The 25,622-nt window shown below is 42.0% G+C and overlaps 1 long non-coding RNA gene across 1 annotated transcript; it reads left to right on the top strand.

Moving 5' to 3' along the window:
- Nucleotides 1–21,466: 21,466 nt before the first annotated feature.
- Nucleotides 21,467–25,046, top strand: LOC308296371. Its single transcript, XR_013962614.1, has 3 exons — nt 21,467–21,514; nt 22,783–22,992; nt 24,391–25,046. It is a non-coding gene; the product is annotated as an uncharacterized lncRNA (long non-coding RNA).
- The last annotated feature ends 576 nt before the right edge of the window (nt 25,047–25,622 follow it).

Genomic DNA, 25,622 nt, shown 5'->3' with positions numbered 1-25,622 from the left:
ACGTCCCAGTAACAGTTTCTTTGTGTTTATTTCCCATGTGTGTGTATGATAGATAATATTTACATGGAATTACACGTAATAGCAAATATAAAGCATAATATAGAGGTACAATGTTGACAGGAGGCTGTTGAGACGCCACTACACAGATCATGGATGCAAATGTGTTGTGTGGCACAATGAGGAGTCAAACTATATGCAGCACAATGATATATATTTTAGAAATTGATGGTCATACAATCAATACAGATATAACGGACAAGAGATTCAGCAGATCAAACCAACAACAGCTAGTTGTCTTGCGTTGAGTGTAGACATGTTGGAAGGCCAGTCTCATTTTAGATCACCACGCCGATGTGGATTTGGGTCGGTGGCGTTGGTCGAGTTGGTATTCTGGACTTGTCCTGGCATCACCAACACTAGGAATGGCGGGCATTGCGGCTGCACAGCGATGTAGGGGATCATAGGGTTGATGTTGGGGGTGTATGAATAGATGGGATTCATGGGCATCATCCGGAATGTTAGCCCACCCTGGAGAGGGTTGTGAACTACGGGGTATGTAGGATTCATAGGTCTGGCTGCGTGAGGGTTGGCATGATGGGGGGTGACCTCCATCCTCACGACGATTCCATGCTGCCCAGATAGAAACGGACCATGCTGCCCAGATAGAAACGGACCGTACATCTGCACCACACAGAACAGATAACAGGAATACATGAGGAATATTGCATGCAATGCCGTGCGCACACAAAGTACTGTTGGTTCTCATTCTACCTCGCGGAGGGGCGGCATAGCTCAGGGGTAGAGAAACTGGTATTAGAGCACGAAGGGTATAAATCCCGAAGGGTTCCCAGTTCGAATCCGGGCTCCCCCTATGTTAATGTCGAAGGGTCCTTGGGCAAGACTCTGAACCCCTAATTGCCTCCGGTGAGTAGGTTGGTGCCTTGCATGGTTTCCTCCGCCACCGGTGTATGAATGTGTGCGTGAATGGGTGAATGTAATGCACAATCTATGTAAAGCGCTTTGGATTAAAAGCGCTATATAAATGCACCATTTACCATTTTATTTACCATTTACCTCTAACAATGTACTAGCAGAAGAATGTATAACTAGCAGTGGAAGAAGCCCAGGACCTCTGGATTAAAGGATTGTGGCACTCCCTGTTGGGACACACACCAGCAAAGTTTCCTGTATTATGATTGATACTTCAACATATCTTTGACGTTATAACAAAAGCAAAACACATCCTAATATGTGTCAGAAGTTCTGACACATATTAGGATGTGTTTTGCTTTTGTTATAACGTCAAAGATATGTTGAATTTACCGTTTCAATCTATTCTATACTAGAATATAAGTGAATGTATGCTAACACAAGAGGGCCATTTTAGATGACGAAATGATGTCTTTAAAATAAAGCTTACGTGACAATCATATTTTTCCCTGCTTTGGAAAGGGGTGTTATTTTTTCCCCCCTAAAGCTAGATGGTTTAGACTCCATGCAACCAGCCTTACATAATATATACAGTAAATATAAAATGTATTTATATTCTGGATAGACAAGAAGTACAAATGTTTTGTCAAGAGCTAAAGACCTGACATTCCTTTCATGCATAATAAGGTTACAAAAGGTTACACTGTTTTCTGCAAAAACAGTGAATAACTAGAAATCTGCTACAAAAGGTCAATTGTGAAACGTCAAGATGAACTCACTGGAGCTGCCAGGCAGAGACAGAGAGGCACCAGCATGAAGATTATGGTCTTCATGGTCAGCTGTTAATGGCAAGAATTCTGGCATATAGAAATACAACACATTTCAAATCATTTAGATCTTGATAAACATGGATAGCATGAAAACATAGACTGTGTGTAAACATTACAATACATCTATATATACTGTGATATTTATCATAAAAACTAGCCAGTAAATACAAATTCAAATGTCACACATTTACCTGAAGTTGTTGGATCTCCTCTCGTTCTCAAATCGTTCTTATTTTGGTTTTGACTGATGTAAATTTATAGCTTTATTGGACCTCTTTTTATGATTTATTTCAGCCAATCACAAAATACAGAACGTGACCACATAATCATACAGCCTGTTATTTGGAATCTTTGATTGCACAACTTACTTGTGGTAGGATGGTAGACCCACTGTTAGATGGTTTGATATGACAATTACGTCAAGTTAGAGTATAATAAACAAGCTTGTTTTTATCAAGAGGAATTTCTCACACATGGAACCACTAGTAAGACACCTCAGGGTGACTTGCGCGCCAATTCTTGGCCATCTGGCCAGTGATGTATATGGGACCAGTTACTCATATGGAGACCCCTTCATGATAGTTATGTCAAAACATGCCCATATATGGACATTACCAAATATGGGCATTCCCATATAGTATGTCCTTAATATTGATAACATAATATCCTTAATAATGTCCTTAATATTGACAATATAGGAATCTCCATATATGGGCATAAAACGTACGTTTAGTAATGCCAAGCAGGGCCTTGGTGAAATCTCCATGTATGGGCATAAAAGTTTTTCTTTTTTTTTTTTCTGGGAATGACCATATATATGGACTTTATACCCTGAGAAATCTCGTAATTGTCTGACTGTCAGTACAGGAAGTGATGTCACGTGAAATCCTTTTTATGCCCATATATGAGTCATTCTGTACCACATCACTGTGACTCACTGACATCACGTGACATCACTTCCCGTACAGACAGTCAGACAGACAAGCTACGAGATTTCTCAGGGTAAATGCGACCTTCGGTTGCAATTAGCCTACATGACTGTTTCCCAAACAGTGGGTTGTGAGTGGTGACCCATTTGTTTTGGTTTTTAATTATTATTTGAAAGCATTTTCAAAAAAGCATAATTTTTCATGGATTAAAAAACAAATTCAATTATTGTCTTCAGAAATCAAAGAAAAATCAAATAAATTCCATAAATTAGAAAACAAAATGTTAAAGAACTAGTGAAAATAGCCGATCAACAAGCTCACAATGTGGTGCAAAGCGAGGTGTTGTGACCTCATAGATCTGCTGTTTTCACTATAGTTTGGGTCCCTGGCAAAAGACTAATTTCTCTTTTGGGTCTCAAGCTAAAAAGTTTGGGAACCACTAGCCTACATGACTGATATACCAAAATCAGTCCTGAATATTGCCCAAAAACCAAACCAATTTCACCTTGCGAAAAGATTCTGTAGAACAAGTCTATTTTCCCAGGCCATAATTGTCTTGTGAAATAGTCTCAATATTATGCAAAATGCTGATTTAAATTCATATATGTTTATTTGTTTCTGTTGGCCAGTTATTCAAGCCTCATTTTGTTTTCTCTTGAAATACATAAATATAATCATGAAATTACTATTCCAGGTTTCTACTCTTTATTGCATTGGTGTTTTTATCAGACATTAGATGGTTTGTTTGTTAGTTTGTGGTTACTGCCAGAAGTGCAACATCTTAGGTAGATCAGTACACCATTTATGATTTCCCCCAAGGGGATGGGAAAAGGTTTCATCACCCACCATTTATCTCGTTATGTACCACCAAATGGTTTGATGGTAATACACATTTAAAGATAATAATAATTATAATGATAATTCTCTGACCAGCCCCAGTCTGGTATGCATCTATGGTTGAACCTAAAGTTACCCACACAGCTCTTTGGGGAGTGTTGCAATGGAACCAACTGATTTAATTAAAACGAATGTACACACCTAACTCTGTGGTTCTGATAAAATTTTGGTCAGTGGTGTCTTATCTGTTATGTCTGTTTCACATGCTACACTGGGGCATCTGTGGTTCATTTCTTGAAATCGTTCACCATGTCTTTGCCATGATAGATTTGTGGCCGTTGGCACTTCTGATTGGAGAATGTAGCAGGCAGAGAAGCATTTATATATCCGGTACACAAAACGTAGTCAGTTTTTAATCTACCTTGTGTGGAGCATTCTGAATCATTCAAGGTAAGATAATGACAACTATCACAATACCATATACCATTTTAGTTTTGGTACTGCTTTTAGATTTATTGCTCATAGTATATTACTAGTTCACAACAACCTAAAAGCTACTTTGCATCACTCTGTCTTATGTGAATCCTTATGTGTTTTTCTTTTAAACTATTGTTAGACAATCTTTTCATATACAATCTTCTTGTTTGTTTGTTTTTTTTCATTTTCATGGCAGATCCCTACATTTGAAAAGATGAAACTGATTGTCTTTTTAGTGGCTCTGTTCACCACTGGTCATTCTGCGCCTGTAAGTGATTTCTAAATAGCCATTTATGCCATACCAAGTGTTACCAATATTATTACGAGGGTTTAATGGACCTCTTCTGTGCAGGCTGCAGAGATCCGTGTCCATGACAGAGAAGCAAGGTCTGTCAGTCTCAGCAACAGTATCAGCGCCAGCGATGAGGTGGTAAACATCCTGTTTTGCTTTCTAGTGATGTGAATTCAGCCAATCTGATTATTATTATCTCTTGCAGCACAATCAGATTAATAGCATATCGTCACTGTCGGGTGAAAACCTTGTATCTCCAAGTTTCAAATTTGTTATTTTTTTTGCAAAGTAAAGCCCTGCTTCATCAGGCAAGGCCGTCACACAAAAGTAGTGAAAACAGCAGATCTACAAGCACACAATGCCTCGCGGTGCTGTTTTCACTAGTTTTAATAGTTAATTTTTTTTAAATTATATAAAAAACGAATGGTTTTGGACATACAAGGTTTTCACCCGACAACGACGATATAATTGTGCATATTCTTTCTGCAAAGGTCTATTAACCATGCACTTAAACGTATAAACTATATACAGTTCTTGAATGATGGGGGTCCACTAAGGGGTCAGTCCCCGGCCCCTTCCTTTCAGAACATTGCTGATTTACAAGCTCACATCATGTCGCAACACAATGTGCTGTGACCTTGTAGATCTGCTATTTTCATTGGGTGTTCACTTATTATAACATGCCCAGAATAGGGATGCAAGAGGTGGTTAATTATTTCCTCTTAAACCCTGTACCCTGTATGGAAAATCCTATATCTTGAAATACACCTTTATTGATTTTGAGTAGAGGTAATTAATAAGTCTAAGAACATATCCATTATTCTTATTCTAATGTGCACAATTCTTGTCTAATGGTCATTTGCAGCAACTACGTCAAGTGCTGTCAGGGCTTAAACGGGTCAACCAGCAACCACAACCACAGCCAACACAAAATGCAGCTTCTAGTACCAGACCAACCGTGTCCCCTGCAAGGGCTAGCAGTGATGAGGTGATAATCATCATATTTCGTTCTCTAATGATCTTTCAACCACGTAAACCCTATACTGTACAATTGATTGACCAGGACCATGGATCCTTAGCCAGGGGCCTCACCTCATCGCCATGCTGGCTAGTGGTGAAATTTTTTTGTCAAAATCTAAATTTTTGCCACGGAGCAGAAACCCATAGGCCTAAAGAGATAGCCCCGGATGACCATAACAGGTCTGTAATTCTGAGAGTGTACAAATGGAACCTATTTGTACACTCTCAGAGTTAAGCAAATAAAACATTTGAGAACCACTATAGTTGGACTCCTATGCCATAGTGTCGTAGTAAATCAATGTCATACATATTCTGAAGAAAACCTGGAGACTTGACATTCAATAATTGGGCCTTATGATCAAAATTATAATGGTGTTTAAAAAAGAAAATCGAAAAGTCTTGCCACGGACACATTTGTCCATGAACGGACATATTGGTGACCCCTGTCCTTAGCCACTTCACTTTTCCCCCTCTACACCAAATCTGCAAGCTCACACCACAATGCAACGCAATGCATTGTGAGCTTGTGTTGATCTGCTAGTTTCACCAGATGTTCTCTTACAGTGAAATACCCCAAATAGGGATACAAGGGTTCAAGCGGTTAGATATTTTATCCAATACAATTATGGAAAATGCTATACTTTATAATACACCGTTCTTGCTTATTATGTGAGAATATAATATTGTTCTTATTCTAATGTGCACAATTCTTGTCTTGTTTGGTCATTTGCAGTTGCTACGTCGCATTATGGCACAGATAGAACGGATCCACAAACAAGCAAAACCAAACCCAACACAAAGGGCAGCTCAAGAGGTCGTCCCCTCTGCTAATGCACTTACTTCTCCAGCTGCACTTGCACTTACTTCTCCAGCGGTCTCCAGTACTAAAGCAACTTCTCCAGCCGTCTCCAGTACTAAACCAACTTCTCCAGCAGTCTCCATTCAAGAAACCCTGACTACATTGTCCCCTGAATTGACCGGTGCCAGCGAAGAGGTGATTATAATCATTGTGTCTTGTACTCCAATCCAGTGGTTCTCAACCTTTTCTGGCCGTGACCCCCAAAATAATCATATTTTAACTGGGGACCCCCACTCTATGAGCACTAAGAGTCTAGGCATTACATTTTGTATAACATGGTTCTATTGTGAAAATAGCAGATCTACATGCTCACAACGCCTCGCAATGCGAGGCGTTGTGAGCATGTAGATCGGCTATTTTCACAATTTCTGCCTCTAATATTTGACAATTTGGCCCATGTTTAATTTGTCATTTTAGATTAAAAAGCCCTTCAATTGTCACTTTAGAAATGTGCAGATACCCTATACACTTAAACTTTACGTTGGTTTGTATACTGTTGAGTGAGAAAACAGTGTTGCACATTAAGGTAATCTGGAGACCCCCCAAAATAATTTGGGGACCCCTCTGGGGGTCCCGACCCACAGGTTGAGAACCACTGCTCTAATCAGTGGTGTAAAGTAACTAATTACATGTACTCAAACTTACTGTACTTGAGTAAAATCGTATTTATTTTTTACTTTACTGGAGTATTTCCAATATTCGATGATTTTACTTCTACTTCACTACATTTATATAAAAACTATAGGTACTAGTTACTCAATCTGGCTAGCCCTCGTCAAAGAAAAGTTCCATTTTCATTTGTAGCGTATAGCACTACATTCTGTTCTTGAGAGAACGTTACTTGGTAGATTTTGAAATGATTAATGTTACAAAGCATACATTCAGGCCTATGCCTGTTGGGCAGAATAGTCATCATCGATGTCCAGTTGTGCAATACCTGTTGTATCCGTCTGTCTGGCTGGCACTCTTTTATGCCCATATATGGTGTTCCGTGTCCAGGCCAGTCTGTGATGTCAGTTGGGCTTTGTTGAAGTCATTTGGGCATTAATTGTTACCATGGTGGCGACACTGTTTAGTATCAAATTAATAGTTAGGGTTAGGGTTATATATATATATATATATATATATATATATATATATATATATACCAGTAAGACTCCCTAATCGGGAGATAAGCGACCGTTGGTCGCTTATCTCCACAAATAGGCCAAAAGTTTGTTTTACCAATTATCAAGACATACGGGCAGTTGACAGTTTGCCATGGTTACTCATTGAAGTTGAATCTCCATATATGGAGATAACCTACGCATCACACTAAGTCTGACCTCACCAGCCCATATTTGGGCATGAGCAACTTATGTCTCCATATATGGAGATATGATGACATCACACAGTCCTCAGCCGATGATGTGGCGTGATGTCATACAATACACAAACGAGCCCTACAGTATAAAGGGGCAATTCTTGCCAGGAAAGAAGCATTTCTTCGACTCAGACCTTATCGCCAGGGTTGGCTTATAGCAGCTGTCGGTAGGACCATATATGGATTCTGTTAGTGTGGATCTCCTAACAGGGCATCATCTGAGATACAATCCCTTTTATGCCCATATATGGAGATCTCTAACAGAATCCCTTTCATGCCCATATATGGAGATCCCTAACAGAATCCCTTTTATGCCCATATATGGAGATCCCTAACAGCATCCCTTTTATGCCCATATATGGAGATCACTAACAGCTAACAGAATCCCTTTTATGCCCATATATGGAGATCCCTAACATAATCCCTTTTATGCCCATATATGATGCGGAGATATGAGCAGGGCAAAGGTGTGACGTGTGACGTGTGACCGACGGACCGACGGACGGACGGACGGACGGACGGCCGGTGGAGGTTTTCATAGTAAACTGCTCCCTGACGGTCGCAATTATAGTATATTTTTTGTTCTCCAGGCTAGCAGAATAGGGACGCTGGGATTCAAATTGTTAAATAAATTATCCTTTCCAGTACATGTATAGAAAATGCTACACCTTAAAAATACACATTTCTTGATTTTGAGTAGAGGTAGGCCTAATGAATTGCATTAAAATGACACAAACACGTCCATTATTCTTATTCTAATGTGCAACATTCTTGTTCATTTGTTTTTTTGCAGAATCTACGTGACTTGATCAAACAGTTTCTGGCGCGCAATAGACAACCACAACCACAGTCAGCAGACAGCTCTCAGGTCTCTGCCGTTCCAGAAGTGATCCCCTCTGTTGATGCAATATCTTTTCAGCCAGTCTTTAGTTCTATGCCACCAACCCTGACTATGTCCTCCCCTCCTACTGGCCCCCTGCAGATCAACATCCATTTAAACAACCACATCAACACCAACAGGCCTCCACAGCAGCAGCAGCAGCAGTCACACCAGGACATCGTTGTTGGAGTGTCAGGCCCTGCTCTCACGCAAGCCTACGGCAACTTCCCACCCCCGCCTCCCGCCATGCCTTTACCTCAGCCAGCCATGCCCATGGGAATTCTCCCGCAAGGACAACCTCTCCCTTTTCCTCAGCCAGCTGTGCCACAACTCAACCCCCAGCAAGAGGTGTTCGTATCTATGCCCCAGTCCCCCGGTGCACCCCAGGGCCAGCTCGTCTGCTTTAACGTGCCGGGTGGTGCATCGCAGCAGGGCCAGGCTGGTCCATTCCAGGGCCAGCCTTCATCCCAGGGCCAGCTTGTCTGCCATAATGTTCCAGCTGGTGTCCCCCAGGCCCAGCCCCAGTCCCAGCTTATATGCAAAGCTGAAGCAGGAGGCCAGCTGACCTGCTATGATGTTCCAGCTGGTCCAAACCAGGGCCAGGCTCCCCACCCATTTCCATTCCAGGGAGCCAACCCACGGTTCATGACCATCAATGTCCATCTCCATCCCCAAACCATTGGCTTCTCCCCCCTGCACGTTCCACTGCATTACCAAGCAGCTGAGGGTCAAGAGGCACAGGAGCCAGCCGTGCCACCAGCGGCTTTAGAGGGACATCCACCCCAAGGCCAGGCTGCCCACTCTGCTCCAGAGAGCCAACCATAGAGCTACGTATGTAGCCACTGCTCATGTGTAATGTCCCCCAGGCTTGGGGGCCCGGCAGCTGCATGGAGGGCCAAGCAAGCAGCCGTTTATCCCTAGGCAATGTGCTGCTGTCTGTTTTCAGTTGATGAACAAAAAGCAAGATTCCCATCATAGCATTATTCCCTTTAAGTCAGAGTGCTTTCTTGGGTTTAAATCCTATTAGTAGACCTTGTATCTGAACTGTGCTGTCTTGTGCTTTTCCTATGCGAACTGTTAATAAAGTATTCAATCAATCAATCAATAAATCCCTTCTGGTTTGAAGTGTTTTCCTTCTTTTTTTCAAGTTTTCCTTTTTAATAAATAAATAAAATAAAATAAAAACTAAAAAAAAAAAGCTAGATGAAATCACTTTTCGATTTGCTTTTCGAAGTGTTAATAGCAATAAACACTTTTTAATGTTTCTTTGTCTGTCTAAATTTTAATAAGAATAATAAAAACTATTTGAGTTATGTTTGACTGAATGTGTAATGAGTATTTTCAATTCCCCCCCCCTCCCCGAATGTACGGCGTATGTATTCTGTCCTCTGCCCACCAGGTGGCGACCGTCGCCGTCCAATCCTCATGCAAATGAAGTTGAAAGAGCGTATTTTCCGCGGTATTTTCTTCAACTTTCAACTTCATTTGCATGAGGATTGGACGCGACAGTCGCCACCTGGTGGGCAGAGGACAGAATACATACACACTTCTGTCCTCTGCCCACCAGGTGGCGACCGACGCCATACATTCGTGTATGCATCTGGTTTGTTTACCTGATGTATACCAAATGTATGAGTAGGCCTACATATATCGATTTGATGACTGAACCTGGCAGCAATAAAAAAACAGCCGTTACCATGCTAACGGATGGACGCCGTAGGCGAAACCACAGATATAAAGAGCTAGATGCCTCGTTCGCCTCTGCAGTTAATTGGAGCGATGTGCAAAAGTTCTAGACCGGACTTCCTGAAAAAACAAAGGGAACGCTGTCAGTCAAAGTGACTACTGGCCAATCACAGTGTGTCTTTTCCGTGACTTTTCCAAGGACCACAATTCAATTCAACAGAGCCAGTTCCGATGTTGCGCTGCTCAGCTGTTCTTATAGGCTGCATACGTAAAGACCAGCCCCCACCTGCCTCTGATTGGCTTATCGACTTCTGTATGTGTGACGCACGCGGAAGCAATGAACACGGAAGCGACGAAGATTCCCTTGGTTGCTCAATGCATACGCCCCCTAGCCGAAGGAGGCGTCTAGCTTTATATGTCTGTGGGCGAAACAACTGGAAAAAAGTGAGTCCCAAAATGAAACACCCAAGCAACCAGCACACTCCTTCACAATATTTTATGAATATCATATAATTTATCCATGGTCCCAACTCCCAATTTACCAGGATTTGTTCCGCTTTCTGTTCTTCTTTTAAGTTATTCTTCTGGTATTTATTCTGCAAAGGAAAGATTCCCCATTAAAGCATACGGTGGTGTTTGAACAACCAACCCGTGGGTCGCATGCACAGCATCTCAACGTATTGATCTGCTAGAAGCTGTTGTGCCAGAGATGAATGACCGTCCGCCCTGAAAAAAAAAAACCCAAAGCACCATTGTTTATACAGGAACCACTTACATCTCATATAACATTTGAAAGACAGACGGATAGAACAGAGGATAAAATTACAAAAGCAGAAATCAGAAGGGGGATGAGTCTATTTGCAAGCAAAGTTTCTGCGTTGGCCGGGAATCGAACCCGGGTCAACTGCTTGGAAGGCAGCTATGCTCACCACTATACCACCAACGCCTGGTATAAGAGATTTTGCGTATTTCATAAATTCCATTTTACCTTATTTTATTAAACAATTAACTTTTTATTCAAGTAAAAGTAGCCAATTCTATATAAAACAGTTTTCTCTTAAAAGTGTATTCAAATTTTGCTTGGTTAATAATTAGGCCTACTTTAAGTTATAGCAATTTGATAAGCAGATGTAGGCCTAAACCTTTTCCCAGGTAATCGCCTAGTGCAAGGGTCGTCAACAGGGGGTCCGGGGGTAGCTATATGACACTACAACACTAGTCTGGGATCACTTCACTTTTCGGGTTTGTAACCGGTCTGGAGTGGAAACCCCAAAACGTCACGTTGTAGTACTCAAAGGACTACAATTTGCCGGAAAGATCAAACCGGATTCAATTTTAACCCAAACTATTCCCCTGCGCTCAAGGACATACTTTTAGGGCCTACCTAATAAACTCCTTGATGCGGAGTAGTTTTGCTTTTGAAAAATTCGTTTGGTATATGCATCTTTTAGTCCAACTTTTAGCGACTGGCAAGACTACACTAGGCCACTCAAACATTTTAATAGGTATTGGGGAAACAAACGGAGGGAACCAAATCAAAGCGACGCCGCTTCTAGTGGTTTCCGCGCTCTAGGCGGAAACCAAACGGCCTGTTGTGAACGAACACCAGGCTTTTTCTCTGAGAAAGCCTGGTGGGCGAGGTTACTCAGGGGTTAAAGTCAAAATAAATTCCAAGACTGAAATTTATTTTCAGACCATGACCAATTTGTGATTTTAAAAACATGGCTTGCACACCAATATTTGGGGTGTTTCCCTGATCTTCCTCTGATCTGCCTTCACTGAATGTGTGTGTGTGTGTGTGCCAGCCAATCCATGCTTCATTTTATAGAAGTATCTTCTGAAGTTCTGTTGGACTATGCTAGTCTGGCCAATTCAAATACAGTAACCATATTTTGTAATTATAACTGCTTTTTAGTTTGTAGATCACTTGACAAGCGTTTTGACAACTTTGTCATTCACACCATGGACTGATCCATAGCCCTTATGGAATCCTCAAGACTGAAATCAGTCCCCAGGACTGAGAACTTTAACCCCTGTATTTAAGAACAGCACTTGAGTAAATGTACTTAGTAACTTTACACAACTGGGAGACGAGAGATCAAATGTAGGGTCATGCTTCTCAGTGCCACTATGTATGCAGTACTTATTCTAATAATAATAATATAATGTATCATAAAGTCTAATGAACAATCAAATTCAGAACAGAGTAGCTAAGCATTAAATGAAAAGGAAACTTTATATGCCTATACAAAATGACATTGACCCATGGACTGTCAGATTATAGAACCTTCAAAAGATCCAACCTGCCCTTTGAACCAAAAAAGAAAATAAATGTAAGACTGAACAGTCTTAATTCTCAGTCTTAAAAGTAAAAAGGAGAATAGAAGTACCCAAGTTGTCCATGTGTGCAGTGGGAGCAATGGTGAGTTCTAAGGAAACAGAGGCGGGTTAAGCAGTGGGTTCTCCAGTCACGATGAGCAGTCCTCTTTCCTCACAGTGTCCACTTTAAACATAAGAGACACACAGTAAAGTGATGTTAGATGAATGAATGCAGGACAACATGTCACAGAAAGGCAAAACCCATCTGAACCCATTTAGTCTTCTTTTACATCAATCACTTCATAAAAGAATAAGGGTGCCCGCTGGCCTACTGGTCCAGGTGCATACCACTTAGGCATTGCCACAAAGGCATGGATGCCTGGTGGCGTCGCCAGTTCGATTCCTGATCCGGACGACCTCATGTCACTCTCCGTCTGTCTCTCCCCCCATTTCCTGTCAGTCTACTGTCCTATCAATAAGGGCATAAAAGCCCCAAAACAAATCTTTCAACAGATAAAAAAAATAAAAATAAAACAATATCTTGTGAAGCAGCACATTAAAAACAGCAGAGACTGTTTGTTTATGTTTTGACCACAGAGGTACTGTGTACAACCATACTGGCAAAAGATTAATGATGACATTAATTTGGTTGTACAACATTACCATAAACACAGATTACCATAGGACATACCGTTACACCTCACGTTCAGTGCACACATATCAGTGAAGTGTCACACAGAAAAGTGATTTGAGATGAATGAATGACACCATAGAACGACTATCAATAAAACGGCCATAAATCACTACACATTGAATGAGACACACACTTATTTAACAACTGGCTAATACTGAGTTACACGTGAGGGATGCATGCTGACCCCAAGTCTGTCACGATAATGACATTTTACATGACGATTAATTGCCACTCAAATAATTGCGATTAACGGACAATTACATTTCTGTTTGGCTTTTAGACTTTGAACTGAAGTTGCACATGGTAGACATGACACATAACCTAAATAGACATTACTGACATATTTGACAACTTTATACTTAAAAATGAACATTGATAGTGGAAATAGCCGACCTACACGCTCACAACGCATTGAGATGCGACGCGTTGTGAGCTTGTAGATAGTCTATTTCCGTTATATTTATTTATGTAATAATTGTGACAGCCCTAACTGACCCCTGTCTGCTAGTAGGACTCCACAGAATGTACCCAGAGTGTGACAATGATGATGATGATGACGGCTGATGATCTCTGTCTGGTAGGTGTAAGCGTGGGATCTCTTCATCCAGATGAGATCTTAGCACTGCTCTTTCAGCCATCGCCTTGAGAGAACTGAGAGGATCTGGAGCACAACAGACAGAGAGGAAGGAAAGAATAAATATGGTTAAGTGGATAGATGGATGGGGAGGCGAGGACATGAGTGAGTGAAAGGGGACGGGGGCTGAAAGGCAAAGGGTAAAAGCAATGCAACACAATCTAACAACACAAGATGAGGGTCATTTGACTACAGCGCTATCCTCTACATCAGGGGTTCCCAAACCTTTTTGTCTCAGGGCACCCCATAAATATTGTTTTAATCCGAGGCACCCCTACATTATAATTTTCACTCCCAGCACCTTATATTTATAGCATATCGTCATTGTCGGGTGGAAACCTTTTGTATTTATAATCTATAAAATGCACAAAACTAGTGAAAACAGCCGATCTACAAGCACATAACGCCTCGCATGTAGATCGGCTGTTTTCACTAGTTTTCTGCGACAGTCTTGTATGATGAAGCATGGCTTTGCTTTACCAAAAGACATACACATTTGAAACTTGAAGATACAAGGTTTCTGCCCGACAGTGACAATAAATGCTCAGTATGTTGAGCAAGGCACAAACAATGCCAGGCTAATGGGATGCATTACCAAGGGAAAAAAACAAACAAACATGTATTTACCGTTGAGGTTGGATGAAAGCTTGAGAGATACGTTCAGGTCTCAGCTCCTCCATGGTTCAGACTGGTTGAAAGGGTTCATGTCTCTGTTCAGACCCTCAATCGTCTCCATCATCTGACTCTTCCTCCCTCAGTGCAGTGATTCCTCCTTTCGTTGAGCATAGTAGGAGTGTCTGTGTGTATTGAAACAATTTGCCGCAGTCGGGTGGAAACCTTGTATGTCCAAAATGTAATATCTTAATCATTTTATCGACATCATACAATATTACAAGAGTGTCGCACAGACAAACGTACAAAATGTGATTATAGTAAATTTACCCCCATTTATTCCGGATGGATCCGGAGAGGATACATGTATTGTACATACATCAATGTGTTGTCTTAGGAATGCGACAAAAAACTAAAGATATTATTGAACTCAAGTCTCCACGTGTGAGTAATCAATAGAGGGTGAACTACTGCTTTAAGTGAGCATAGGGAGGCCAGGAAGGAGGGAGTTACATCAGTTTTGAGATGACGGAGGCCTGGATAAGCTAGTAAACTAGCCTCCTGCCTTCTCTGGCCGACTATTCTGCTGCTAGAGAAAAACACACATCAATTGTCTTACTGCAAACTAAATAAAATCAGCTAAAATACACTCTGATGTTCAATCCACAGAAACAAAAATATGAAGAAATCCATCATCTGAAAAGAAAGAATCACCTCTTTCTTCCTGCCCAGCTTAGCGTGGAGTCCTGACACATCACTGGTCCTGGCTATATTCAGCAGCTGGAGGGAACAAACAAACAACATCACATAAGGTGGTGGAGTGTTAGTGTTCAGCTTCCTCACAGAGCAAAATGCATTATTTACAGCACAATAATGAATGAGTTATTGCTAATAAATCTACTTTGTGATATGGTGCATTGACAGAAAAGTGTTAACTGGGATAATCTTACTCGTTGCTGCTGTGTTGACGCACACAAAGTCAGAAACATGTATATCAGACAGTGTTTCTGAATTTTTTTTATTTCAAGGTCTCCCCTTAACTCTGACAGTGTACAAAAGGAACAAAATGGACCTGTTTGGTCCATTTGGTTTTAGACCCCCCTAAAGGAACCCACAGAGTCCCTAGAATCCACTTTGATAATAAAGGTATCCATCTATCTACTTTGAGAACCACTGATGTATACAACTGCATCCTTTCACTTTCAACATGTCACAGTAGTAAACAAACATAGTTTTCTTTATAGCGATTGAGATGGTTCTTATCAAGAGAAAACTGAAGTGAAAAAAGAAAAAAAAAAGTTTGTATAAAGAAATCTGCTTTAACACATCGGATGCCCACGTGATCTCTGACGTCTAATTTGCTGGTGCCCATGGCAACGCGTCAAACGCGTCATTTTACCTACCGGCGAGAGTACTGGCGAGAAAAGTAATCCGAGTAAATGTAATCCGAGTATGTCCTGTTTATTTCGCGAAAATCTTTTCTTTCAGTCAGGACCGTTTTTTATCATTTCTAAGCCACAGTGTTTGTGTTACGGCAGGTAGAAGAGGCTGCCGTTTTGAAATGAAAGTGATTTAAAAGCTAGATTAGGAGAAAACAGCGTTTTTGTGCAGCCGCTAGACAGGAAGTCAACGAGACACACAGCACGTCCGGGTGACGTAATTGCGCGCTGCATGTTGGGAAATGGAGTTTGTTTCATCACCGCGGTAGCCAAGTGCAGTAGCTACAGTACAGTATAGTTTACTGTACAACGCGTCAAACGCGTCGTGGGCCTCCAGCGACATCAAAGAAATGTACTTGTAGACACCACGTGGGCACCCGATGTGTTAATAGGCCTGCTGTTCCATTCCAAGACAGAATCGCCAGAGTTCATAACATACTCCAACTCCTACTAATCTTTAGGATCATTTTACACTTGACTGACCCTTTCTTCTCTGCAACCCAGTCAGTTAAATCTACAGTGCTAAAAGCCATAGTCGGCTGCCCACTCTCACCTGGTCTGCAGTGCGGTTGTAGGCTACAGCTTTTGCTGGGTGGAGGTCAGCTCAGTGAGACGTTTTCTTTTTGTCTCCTCCAGTTGGTCTCCTCTAGCCTGTGGTGTGAACAGAAAACCAGGGCATTTACTCATTTTAGTTACCAATGAAAGTCTGAGCCTGATCTACATTTTGGACTGTAAGGTAGTGCAGACAATGAAGTGGTTTTCAAAGTGTTCTCCGGGGACCCCCAGGAATCCTTGAAAGGGCTCCCCAGCTACATTAGTTCATATTAGCATCACAAACAGTTTAAATAGCTTTAACCCTAAATACATTGGCTGTTTGAAAATAACCGATCTACAAGCTCACACCACAACGTATTGTGAGCTTAGATCTGCCGTTTTGAGAAAAGGTTAATTTTTTTAATAAATAAGTAAGTAGGGGGCGGCATAGCTCAGGGGTAGAGAAACTGGTATTAGAGCACGAAGAGTATAAATCCCGTAGGGTTCCCAGTTCGAATCCGGGCTCCCCGAGTTAATGTCGAAGGGTCCTTGGGCAAGACTCTGAACCCCTAATTGCCTCCGGTGAGTAGGTTGGTGCCTTGCATGGCTTCCTCCGCCACCGGTGTATGAATGTGTGTGTGAATGGGTGAATGTAATGCACAATCTATGTAAAGCGCTTTGGATTAAAAGCGCTATATAAATGCACCATTTACCATTTACCAAGTAAATGTATGGGGGTCCTTGGCAGAAATCTTTTCAGATGAGAGTTCGCAGCCAAATGCATACCAATTTGGAGGTCCTTGAAATTAAAAATACAATGTGCTGTTCCACTAAGCTTATACGTTGTTATGCATAATTGTAAACATTTATAACCAGTTATTTAAATGAGTGCATTATAGACCTTTAAGTAAAGTGTTACCTCAGTTTCCTTCACAGCAGAGCCCTGGTGGTCTGCACACCATCAACAATACTAAGGGAATATTGGTATAATGAGTCATATAACAGTTTATATAATAGTCCTTACATACCAGGCTCCATCTCTAATGGATTCTTTTGGAGGGGATACAACCTTGCACAACAGTTGTTGTGGCTGGCATCTCCTTGGACGTCTGCTGGAGTGCTTTGGTTTCTTGTGGTGATTTCTGTAACATGTTAGTTTTATCAATGGATTGCTCTTGGTCTGATCCCTAATACCCTTTGAGCTGTCCGGCATGATGGTAGCACCTGCCAGAAGCTTGGGTCATTGGGTCATTAGCTTCTCCGCCACTACACGGCGGCAATCCATCGGAGAAGTCCCAATTTAGTCGTTGTCAATTCCCAACTGTCCCCAAGTGTCCTTTCAGTCCTTGTTGCTGCACTAACACCTCCACAGCTGGGGATGTATAAACTACTGTGTGCATCCTCCCATATACACTTGCCAGTAGCTTCTGCAGTGCAGCAAAAAGAACGGTCACTTGATCCAGCCAGCTTTCCACCCCAATTTTAAGTTGCTCTGGGTTAAGAGCGTCTGCTAAATGCTCAATTGTAAATTGTCTAAACACGGCCAATTGTGTTTAGATTGATGGTGCGCCAGGCCAAGCTGGAGGCATCGCAGTTACTGCTGCGGTGGTGGGAAGAGTGCTTTTATCTCTACCACACCCAGGTGCTCCATAGACAGACAGACAGGCTCAGGTGCAAGACGCTACCTAAAGCCTGGCCCCGCAAGACGCCAAGGCCAGTCACCATCACAGGGTTGAAGGGCGGCTCGAGCAAGCCCGCCAGGCCAACAGAGTGGTGATGACACATAATGCACGCAGGACAGACTCCCCAAAGGGAGAGGATGAAGCCACGTCAGTAGAAACCTGTGAAAATACATTAGATAGACAGACACTTTTTTTTGGTTAGTTTTAGTTTTGTGTTTTTTTAGTTTTAGTTTTGTACTAAATATATAAAGTGGTGAAATTCAGTGCTATAAAAATGATAATGAGATCTTAAACAATTATTTCTAATACCAAGTAGGCCTAGTCAGCCAACACAAAACATATTGTTAATATGACCATTACTACTTCATGTAAAACAAAACTATATAAGGTAACAGAAAACAGTAAATGTTCTTACCTCAGCTCAGGTTACACAAATAGCCTAGTGTTTTCTTGCAGCCACAGTACAGCCCATCTATGCCAACAGTCGTTCCCTTTCTGGATGCAAGTCCACACGCACCAGGAGCGATCAGGAGGGAGGCTCGACTGACCAACTTCAACTGGGGGGGACCTCCACCTCAAGTCCAGGGAAACTCCAGCACAGTCCACAACAAACAGACAGATTTTTGTTGATTTTTTCCCCTTATCTTCACAAAAACTATTTCTAATATATATGACAATTACTACTTCATGTTAAACTTTAAAAACCATATAAGGTAACATAAAAAAGTAAATGTTCTTACCTCAGCTAAGGTTACACAAATAGCCTGTGTTAGTCGTTCCCCTTCCTGGAAGCGCGTCCACACGCAACAGTAGCGATCAGGAGATAGGCTCGACTGACCAACTTTGACTGGGGGGACCCGACCTCCAGTCCGGGGAACCTCCTGTGTGGTACACGACTGACAAGACAGACAGATGCATTTATGTATGTGGTTTCTTACCCGTTCGCCACACACCGACCTCTGACCCTACATGGACATCAAGGAGGAAACTCCAGCAAGCCTCAACTCCACTAACCCGGTCTCAGCAGCTCCCGCTATCCAGACTCGGCTCCCCGCCGAGTCCTACACTCTTCAAAGACTTTGTATTTAAGCTCTGCCTTCACCCACATCCTGAGGGATCTTTCCCACAAACTAGCTGCATATTAAGAAATAGGATCTCCCTGGCGAGCCCAGAGCTGTCACCGGCTGGGTCTGCGTACGCAGCTGGTCAGCCATTTCCACAGCATCGGACGTGGACCTGGACGGCTGGACTGCAGCGAGGCCTGAGGCTGCAGGTGAAGAGGCTCCTTCAGGGGTGTCATTCTCTCCTGGATGTTCTTAACCCACTCCTGTTTGGCCTTCAAGCTGGATGCCGTAAGTACAGTATGGTTGTGAGAGGCGGGGGTCCTTCCTGCCCACAGAGCAAACTTACAGGGGTCCCCTCGAATGTGCTCTGTCACCCCCAACTCGGATGTCAGTACTTTATTCACATACCTGTACTTAGTTCTGCCAGCTGAGTCCCTGATCTCCTTGCTGAAGACCAGCGAGTTCTGGAACAGGAACACGTGGTGGTTGCGAACCTTCCGGATTAGAGTCTTGGGGTTCCACACCTGGAAACTGCCATGAACAATCAAGTCCCCCTGGACATCCATGTTGTCATCAAAACCGTCCAACATGGCGATGTTCATGGCATCATTCGCCTTCTTAGGCACACTCAGCATCAACTCAAGAGCATCCGCAAGCTCTCCTCCCTCTCCATCCTCACAGCAAGACAGCAAGTCCTTGAGCAGTAGCTGGTACTTGGTGATTCTCTGCACAGGCTTGATGAGGTAGGAGTCGATGGAACTAGCGAAGCCCAGGCCATGTTTCTGCCGGATGTCATCAAAGAAGGTTCCAGCGTGTTCCAGTAAGAGTTGACTGGAGTCAACTTTGTTCTTACAGTAGTTCACATACATGTGGAACCCATCAGCCCAGGTAGCAAAGCAGTGTCCCACATCCTCTGGTAGCTCACAGTTGGTCAACTCACTCAGGAAAATATTGCTATGAAAGTCATATATCTCCTGGATGTTACCAAAGATGATGTGTTGCTTGTTGCGGATGCCTGCAGGTACCTCCTCCTCAAGCCCACTGGCCATCTCCCACCAGTATGTCTCCAGACCACGCAGATCTCTCACGTAGGCCTTCTCTGACTGCAACAACTCGGCCATGATGAACTTCATCTTCCGGGCTGCCTTCCCCTTCCTCTCGTTGACCTCCATGTTGCAGTTGCGGTTGCGCAGCTCGACTTTCTGGTCGTCTGTCAGAAGAGGCTGGCATGGATGTTGTTCATGGAGCCTTGAGTAGGCGGCGACTGCGTCCTGTGGCTGGGTGTTCTTCATTGTCAAGTACTTCTTCAAAGTGCTTCTTCAAACCACAACAGTGTACTCAAACCAAAATATGGTTGAAAATGACCCACAACTGTTGCAAACAGGCCTCTGTGTAAATTAACGACAAACAAGCCCCTGTGTGTGTGTGTGTGTGTGTGTGTGTGTGTGTGTGTGTGTGTGTGTGTGTGTGTGTGTGTGTGTGTGTGTGTGTGTGTGTGTGTCGTTAACAAGAGCAAACTTACTTACCTGAGTTCAGTTGGTCAAGCTGAAGACTAGGGATCCAAAAAGAAGTGTTATCAAATGTTTGAAAATATCAAATTAAAAGTTGAAATGACCGGTGAAACAACAGCAACAGATGGACGACAGGCGTCGATGTAAACAAGCAGTCAGCAGTAGTTCGTCAGTAACGTCTCTGGTGGAGCCGCTAAGATGCACGTCTGTTCTCAATGAAGTCCAGATGAGCACTGACGTTCTAACGTTATCATCCGAAGAACACCTGTTTGAAACAGGAAGGATGCTCGAGCGCTGTCCCTATTGGTCCGCTGCCGAGCGCAGCGGACCAATAGGAACGCTGCGCGACGCTGAGGCATTTTCATTTGTAAACAACTCATCCTCGCGAGAAAGCCTGGTATCGCGAGGTTATATCCAAACGTGCAAGAGCGTACTTATTATTATTGTTATTATTTGTTCACAAAATGTCCTAGTAGATCTATACTATTTTCCAAAAACGTAACAATTATAATTAATAATTAATAATGTATTTTTGTAGGATTCTGCGCCAATCATTTGCTTCTTCCAGAGTAGTGACCACCGGTCAACAGTAGAGGGCGCTAGAAGCTTGAATGGTGAATGCTTTGTATAAGGTATTTTCCCCCCTTCATAACAACAGGTAGGTCGCGAATAACTTTTGGCGGATACGTTTGATAATATATAGGAATGGTCCTAGAATATTGGGCTTCTAGTCAGAAATGCATAAAAATGCATTATGTTGAGATGGTTATGTTAGTTTTATTAGGGTTAAGAGAGGATTTGTTTAAGCCAGGTCTTGTGTACTATGGGAAAAGAGCACCTTATGTCCACAGAACAGTCAGTCAGCCTCTGTGACTGGACTCGCAATGGACATAAGGTTGCCTACTGGAAAATAACCATGAATGTAAGCAATCTATGACTTTCTGAAGAAACTTTCAGTGAATTAATTGAGTTTGGAAGTCGTTTTTGCGTGCCATGCACATATTACACACAATCACCACCATCAAGAACAGGGACGTGTGTGTTTAGTAGCCTAGTGTTTGTGTCGCATCATGTTTCCATCATGTGTAGGCTACATCACCTGACAACATTTTTAGGTAAAAACACGTAGGACTGCAATGTTTTTTTATGCACGTGTATTTATCACTGTGCGAGGAAGTTGAATTTATTGTTATTTGTTCACCTCTCTCTCTCATCTGCAGTGCTGCAGAGTATTTTAGATGTATACTAGACATCTGTTGGATCAAACAAGATCAACAGCAGTAAGCTGGTCTTCAAAAGGAGGTAGACTATTATTTACTGTGTAGCCTATAGAAACCCTTTTACTGTTTTCCTTGGAGTAGCCTAATTCTAATTTAAGGATTTCTCCTACACATTTGGAAGCAGGACAAGCAGAACAAAAAATTACATCACATTTCAAATGGCTATAGTGGATTCACAACACAGCATATATGCAGCCATCATTCACATTCTTATATAGAGGCGACACAGGCTGATCTGATGACCTCTCTCTTTTGTACACACATACCCTCTCTAATTCTTGTTCTCAGGCAGAAACCTTGTATTCAACGTGCTATGTTTTCATAAATGAATGCCCTACTTCAGTGGTTCTCAATCTTTTTTGGCTGGAGTAATCCCTTATACTGATTTCTGAAGCCATGTACCCCCTTCCCCTGACTACTGCAAAATTGACATCAAAAGTCCAGTTCCGATGCCAATATGTTCAAAATAAAACAGCATAATGGCAAATAAATGGCAAATAAATACTGCTTTCTATTAAATAACTGTTACTACTAGTAAAGGTATTGATGTTATTTGGTTTAGAAATGTACAGATGAGCAGGTTCACACAAACTCTGTCAATGTTTTATCATTAACCATAATAGTAAAGTACTAATTCCCATTTTCTAGTTTTTCTGACGTACTCCCTGCGGGGGTCCAACCTATGTACGTGTACATCCAACCTATGTACACGTACCCCCATTTGAGAAACACTGCCCTACTTCATCATACAAGTGTTGCACAAAAGTAGTGAAAATAGCCTATCTACAAACTCACAATAAGGCACATTGTGAGCTTGTAGATAGGCTACTTTCTCTGTATTTTATATATATTTTTAAAGGTAATCAACAGACTGATTGCTCACTGCATTGTTCCCTGTCTCCCCCCACAGCCTTCCAGGGATGCACAGCGGCTGATGACAAGACTGCAGCAGTGGAGGGTTTTCTGCACTACCTGTATGGTGCCATGGTCCGTGATGCCATCTGGCAGTATACTAGCAAGGACCAGTTGCAAGATGTCCAGATGCCTATCGAACGCAGCATTATGAACCACATCTTCAAACTGGCCTTTTACCCCAACCAGGATGGGGATATTCTCAGAGGTAAGTCTAGACCAGCAGTGCCATGCTGATTCAGTCTGTCTCAATTAACAGTGATTCAGTTCCCTCTGCAACTCTTCCTGGCAGAAATGTGTAAAGGTAGCCACTTAAACCCACTAGACCAGGGGTAGGCAACCTTAGGCACAACAATGGCACAGGGGAGGGTGATCACTGGCACACTGGCAGAAGTGTGAGAGAGAGGGTTTTTATTTTAAAATCACTTGTTTTTTTTTATGTGGTCAATTAAATTAAGTCACATAATTTGCACAAATTACATCCTGCACATAATTCTACATTCACTAAAACCCTGAACTCTCGAGATAGATGGGTTATTGCTTGAGTCTATAATGATCATTATAACAATTTCCTGACACTCAAAATGTGTCTGAATTTTTGATGGCGTGTCATTAAACATGTTGACATGGCACACTGACTATCTAGAAAATAAAAACATGGCACTTCATTTCAAAAAGATTGCTGACCCCTGCTCTAGACTTCCCTACATGGGCCGCTTTCTTCCATCTACACCAACTTTCTTTGCCTAAAATAGCACATATAAGTTCTCAACTTGTTGCATTGCAGCTCACTGTGAGCTTGTAGATCTGCCATTTTTAGTAATGTTCCCCCCAGAATAGGTGTGTTCAAGTGGTTTAGGCCATGGCTACACAGAGCTGGATATTTCTGAAGCTAGACATTTTTTGTGCTGTTGGGGCTGCAGCCACATTAAGCTGGATATTTCGGCCGCAAAGCTGGATATTCTCTGGATCTGTGTAGACACGGTACCCGGATATCTCTTAAGACTTAACTGTGTGTGTGCTTGTCCCCCAGTGGAGGTCTGGGGACTCAGATTATTTTAGACCTAGATATCTTTCTCGTGTGGACCTAGATATTTTTCTATCTGGATATCTGAAAAACCGGGATATATGAAAAATCCAGCTCCGTATAGCCATGGCCTAAATAGCAGGAGCTGTGTCCTGCATTATGTGCGAGAAAAAAAAATATTTTCAATACAGCTGCTTTTCTGTTTGAATGAATGGCTGTCAAGGGTTAGATATTAAAAATAGGATCTAAGAGTTGCACATTTACACATTTTATAGCTACACCTCTTTTAAGTTGAAGAAAGATATTTTTTCCACGTTCATTAGAGGTATTGCCATTCTTTATTTTTGCATTAAATGTGTACTGATAATTCGATATATTATCACTGTAATAACTATTGAGTTTATTATATTATATTGTTGCTGTCGGGTGGAAGCATTTTAACTCCAGAATACTTACTTTTTAGGAAAGGAAAGAACCTGTGTTACAATGGATCCGGTGTACTTATTATTTAGTGTAGCGATGTTTTAAACTTGGAGATGTCAGTTAACAAGTATGCATGTCTTTTTTTAATGTCTTCAGACACACATGGAAAACCCCAGTGGTGACAGAGGAGAAGATCATCCATACTGTACGCCCCCAGAGAGCACACAGCCCTACAGATGATATGTCCCACTCCCAGAGACCTTACTAATTTCCTTCACAGGTCTTACCACGTACAGTACACTAATTAACCATTAAAACTGGTAAAGCATCTATGGGTGGAAACCTCATGTCCAAAACTTTTCAGGATTATAATTCTAAAGTAGCAGATCTAAAAGCTTGCAATCTGCTAATTTTATGGAAAACAAAACATAATATGGAGGTAAGGTTTCTGCCTAACAACGATACATAGCAACATAGGTTTTTTCTGAAAACCGTTTTATTAGGCTTTTGTAGAATCAACCTCACGTCTTAATAGAGTACTGACGTCACTGGTTCATCTCCTGGGTCACGGAAGTTCATTTTCTATGAGAATAACATTGGGTCATCTTAGAATCGTCTCATATAAGAATTGTGGTCCCATCGTTATTGTCAGGGAGGTGGCCCCACAAAACACCCACCAAACTGTGAAAAGATGATGACTCATCACTAAACCATCGTTTTGTGGGGCCATTTGTAGCCCAAGGAATGTTTTTTTTTGTGCAAAACAAAGGCTTGCAATGGATTCAGAATCATGACAAACCTCTAGTTAGAACCCTCACATCCTACTTAAAGCAGATTTTTTTTCTGGGTATTTTCCTCCTGTATAGAAAGTCGATAGGAGCCCAACTTGATTTGGCCACTGTGGTGACCCCAAAGGTTGCAAACTCGGGCGCCCTAGCTAAATCATGAGCATGTACTACTGGGCTACATCTGTGCAAAATTGGGCACTTTTAGACTGATTTGCAGGAAATGTATATTTTCTCCCCTTAAGGCCCCCGACTATCTCAGGTTCTGTTCCATTTAGTGGTTCTCAAACATTTTAATTTCAAGGACCCCCATAACTCTTGAGTGTACCAATGGAACCAATTGTACCTGAGTTACACACCCGTAAGGGTAAGGGCCATATTTGAAACCTCCTAAAGGAACCATTAGTGTCCCTGAACTGAAGCCCTTTTCTTTCCAATATGGCTGCTGTGCATAGAGAATATTGTATTGTGCTTAAACAGCTGTTGCCTTGCGTGTTGATGGTTTGGAGAGAGACTGTCGTTTAAGCACACTTTCACTCTGCAAAGGTTTTTCCATTAGATTTTCTGTAGTACTTTCTTTCTATTTTTATCAACATTATTACA

The sequence above is a fragment of the Nannobrachium achirus genome (genome assembly GCF_963921795.1).
Source record: "Nannobrachium achirus genome assembly, chromosome: 12".
Taxonomy (NCBI): domain Eukaryota; kingdom Metazoa; phylum Chordata; class Actinopteri; order Myctophiformes; family Myctophidae; genus Nannobrachium; species Nannobrachium achirus.
This window is presented reverse-complemented; position numbering and strand designations above follow the sequence as displayed.